This window comes from Sapajus apella, unplaced genomic scaffold (genome assembly GCF_009761245.1).
Source record: "Sapajus apella isolate SASKATOON/1434 unplaced genomic scaffold, GSC_monkey_1.0 scaffold77, whole genome shotgun sequence".
NCBI classification, from domain to species: domain Eukaryota; kingdom Metazoa; phylum Chordata; class Mammalia; order Primates; family Cebidae; genus Sapajus; species Sapajus apella.
This window is the reverse complement of record NW_022437017.1, coordinates 4451696-4456559: the sequence shown is the minus strand read 5'-3', so window position 1 is coordinate 4456559 and position 4864 is coordinate 4451696.

Sequence of the window (4864 nt, the reverse complement as noted above, 5' to 3'; positions counted from 1 at the left end):
ACCTGGGGAAAAAACCTCTATTTTTTAATTTTATTTTTATTTCTTTATTGAGATAGAGTCTCGCTCTGTCACCCAGACTGGAGTGCAGTGGGTGATCTCAGCTCACGGCAACCTCTGCCTTCTGGGTTCAAGTGATTCTCCTTCCTCAGCCTCCCGGATAGCTGCAATTACAGGAACCCACCACCACGCCTGGCAAATTTTTGTATTTTTAGTAGAGATGGGGTTTTGCCATGTTGGCCAGGCTGGTCTCGAACTCCTGACGTCAGGTGATCCACTCACCTCGACCTCCCAAAGTGTTGGGATTACAGGAATGAGCCAGCACACCTGGCCTATTTTTTACATTTTAAATCAGGCAATTATAAAATATCAAACATCTATATTCCAATCACCCAGAATGGACAATTACTGACATTTTGTTATATTCACTTTGAGTCTTTTTTTTTTTTTTTTTTTTTTTTTTTTGAGACAGAGGCTTGCTCTGTTGCCCAGGCTGGAGTGCAGTGGCACGATCTCAGCTCACTGCGACCTCTGCCTCCCGGGTTCAAGCAATTCTTCTGCTTCAGCCTCCCAAGTAACTGGGATTACAGGTGTGCACCACCACTCCCAGCTAATTTTTGTATTTTTAGTAAAGACTGGGTTTCGCCATGTTGGCCAGGCTGGTCTCCAACTCCTGACCTTGTGATCCGCCAGCCTTAATCTCCCAAAGTGCTCACTTTGAGTCTTTTAAAAATAACATTTTACAAACAAGTAGTCTCTCGGCTCCCCAGACAGTCCGATTTCTCTCCTCCATGTTTCCCAGAGCAGGCAAATATCATTATTTATTTGGTGTATATACTTCTACTCTGAATTTCATACACATACATCCAAATACATATTGGTAACATCTAAGCATATATTCATATGCAAAGCACATTGCCTAGCATTGTTTTTTTTTGTTTTGTTTTTTGTTTTTTGTTTTTTTTTGAGACAGAGTTTCCCTCTTGTTACCCAGGCTGGAGTGCAATGGCGCGATCTCGGCTCACCGCAACCTCTGCCTCCCGGGTTCAAGCAATTCTGCCCCAGCCTCCTGAGTCGCTGGGATTACAGGCACGCGCCACCATGCCCAGCTAATTTTTTGTATTTTTAGTAGAGACGGGGTTTCACCATGTTGACCAGGATGGTCTCAATCTCTTGACCTCGTGATCCACCCGCCTCGGCCTCCCAAAGTGCTGGGATTACAGGCTTGAGCCACCGCACCCGGCCTATTGCCTAGCATTGTTTAGTGAATTTACATTTTTACATATATACAAAACACGTGTGCTTATTATGTTTGATCCTACTTTTTGGTTAAATTCTTCTTTAAAGATGAATGCAGCTGGGCAAGGTGGCTTACGCCTGAAATCCCAGCACTTTGAGAAACTGAGGCGAGCAGATCACCTGGAGTCAGGAGTTTGAGACCAGCCTGGCCAATAGGGTGAAGCCCCGTCTCTACTAAAAATACAAAATTAGCCGAGCATGGTGGTGGGTGCCTGCAATCCCAGCTACTCGGGAGGCTGAGGCAGGAGAATCGCTTGAACCCAGGAGGCAGAGGTTGCAGTGAGCCAAGATTACGCCACTGCACTCCAGCCTGGGTGACAGATCCACACTCCATCTCAAAAAAAAAAAAGATGAATCCTCTGCTGCTGGGTACCGAGAACCAGCTTGGCTGGAGAGACCCCCACCCAGGCGGCGCTGAAGGAACTGAGAGGCAGACACCCAGATGGGACGGCAAAGTGAGACTATCCGAGGGGCCAGCAGGCTTCCAACCTGAGAACCTCAGGGACTGGCGGCATTCCAGGCTGAAGACCCCGAGCAGATTCTGATCCACGTATTTACTCTCTTCTGAACAGGTGATTATTATTAACGTATTCTGTATTTTCTCATAACTCAAAAATGTACCAAGTAGGCAGCTGTTACCCACTTACCACTGATCACAGACAAACTAAAAGGTGTTCTCCACGAGGGAGCCACAGGGGCAGGGGCAGATATCTCAAAGAATTGTTGTAACTGGTGTGTGATATTTATACATTGTCCTGCCACTTTGGAATGCCTGACGTGATTTTCCACCTGGGGTGGGGGGCGGCTAGGCTTTCCTTGCCATTGTTCTCAGCAAAGAATATATTCTATCATACACTCAGCATTCATCAATATTCATCTCAACAGCTGGGAATCTAATTCCCTATATTATAATTCATAGCCAAACACATAGCGATTACTTGTTTGCACCCAGAGTTCTAACTACAAGAAGAGAATGGGGGAAATGGGTTTTTGTAAGAGCATGTGCTGAGGCACACACCCCCACAGAGCTAAGCAATCTAGTCTCAGAAATAATACCCATCCTTGTCCAAGTAATGAGGAACAGCCGGATAGCACATAATTAAAGCACCACATTTGATGATGCAGATCATTTAAAAAACGTGGGAGGCTGGGAGCGGTGGCTCACACCTGTAATCCCAGCACTTCGGGAGGCTGAGGAGGGCAGATCACTAGGTCAGGAGTTTGAGACCAGCCTGATCAACATGGTCTCTACTAAAAATACAAAAATTAGCCAGGCGTGGTGGTACATGCCTGTAATCCCAGCTACTCAGGAGGCTGAGGCAGGAGAATCGCTTGAACCTGGGATGCGGAGGTTGCAGTGAGCTGAGATCATGCCATTGTACTTCAGCCTGCATGACAGAGCAAGACTCTGTCTCAGAAAAAAAAAAAAAAAGAAAATCCACATAAAACTTCTGACTTCCCTAAAACTTAATAGTTGCCTATTGACCAGAAGTTTTCCCAAATATATGCTTGATTAGCACATATTTTGTATGCCGTGTGTGTTATATACTATATTCATACAATAAAGCAAGCTAGAGAAAAGAAAATGTTAAGAAAAACATAAGGGCCAGTTGCGGTGGCTCATGCCTGTAATCCCAGCACTTTGGGAGGCCAAGGAGGGAGGATCACCTTAGGTCAGGAGTTCGAGACCAGCCTGGGCAACATGGTGAAATCCCATCTCTACTAAAGATACAAAAATTAGCCAAGCATGGTGGCAGGTGCCTGTAACCCCAGCTACTTGGGAGGCTGAGGCAGGAGAATTGCTTGAACCCAGGAGGCGGAGGTTGCAGTGAACTGAGAGCAAGCCATTGCACTGCAGCCTGGGTAACAAGAGTGCACTGGAGCCTGGGTAACAAGAGTGAAACTCTGTCTCAAGAAAAGGAAAGAAAGAGAGAGAAAGGGAAGGAAGGAAGGGAGAGAGAACGGAGAAAGGAAGGAAGGAAGAGAAAGGAAATGAGAAAAAATTAATAAGGAAGAAAAAATATGAAGCAGATCATCATAAAAGTCTCCATCCTCATCGTCTTTAGGTTGAGTAGACTGTGGAGGAGAAGAAAGGGGAGCAGCTGGTCTTGCTGTGTCAGGGGTGGCAGACATGGAAGAAAAATCCATGTATAAATCGATCCATGCAGTTCAAACTCTTGTTCAAGTGTGAACTGTAACGACCTTGTTGGTTTCTTGTGCAACCATTTTTGGCTTAAAATCTATTATGTCTAATATTGGCAAAGCCATCCCAGCTCTCCCAAGTGTATTTTGTATAGTTTTCAGCTATATTTAGCTCCTACTTTGGGGATTGAGCTAATATCTAAAATTTAAAAGAATCCGGTTTGACTTGATACTAACTTATCCAGTGTTTTTCCCTATGGCCAAACCTACTGCTAGAGATGCCTCAAAGGTGGCATCAGGGGAGGTCCCTCAAGGGGCTATCCCAGACCATCTCGAGATGGCATCAGTCGGGATTTCAAAGATAGAAGAACCTGAAGGATGCCTCTAGGATAATCCATCCCAAGTATTTATTAGGGGGAACTTACATCCAGAGTCCTCGTGATGGACAGCGAGAAAGGAGATGTGACACCAAGCCTGTCTTTAACAAGAGGGTCTGGTTTTGGGGTTTGTGTGAGTATTCAAGGAAACTGACTGAGGGAGGAGCTAGTTTCTACGTGTTCAGCAGCATGTTGATGCTCCACCTCCTGGGTTCAAGCAATCCTCCTGCCTCAGCCTCCATAGTAGCTGGGATTACAGGCATGCGCCACCACGCCCAGTTAATTTTGTATTTTTAGTAGAGACGTGATTTCTCCATGTTGATCAGGCTGGTCTTGAACTCCTGACCTCAGGTGATCCACCCACCTCGGTCTCCCAAAGTGCTGAGATTACAGGTGTAATAAACGTCTCCCTCTCTGTCCCACGAAACCCAATTTCTCACCATAATTGTGTAGGGCAACATCCTACACAGCTTGGTCCATGCCTTGGAATGCTCCCTGGCACCTTCTAGAGCCCACAGTACCTCTAATCGTACAGTGGAGAATAGACAGCTAGCCGGGTCACAGAGCAGTCAAGGACCGCTGTGTTTTCTCAGTCAGGAAAAAGGAAAGTAGCGGGAGGCCAGGTGCTGTGGCTTACGCCTATAACCCCAGCATTCTGGGAAGCCAAGGCAGGCAGATCACCTGAGGTCAGGGGTTCGAGACCAGCCTGGCCAACTTGGCAAAACCCTGTCTCTACTAAAAATACAAAAATTAGCCATGTATGGTGACAGGCACCTGTAATCCTAGCTACTTGAGAGGCTGAGGCAGGAGACTCACTTGAACCTGGGAGGCAGAGGTTGCAGTGAGCCAAGGCCATGCCTTTGCACGCTCCAGCCTGGATGACAGAATGAGACTGTTTCAAAAAAAAAAAAAAAAAGGTGGGGAGCCAGGCTCGGTGGCTCATACCTGTAATCCCAGCACTTTGGGAGGTCAAGGCAGGAGGCTCACAAGGTCAGCAGTTCGAGATGAGCCTGACCAACATGCAGTCCAGCCTAGGCGGCAGAGCAAGT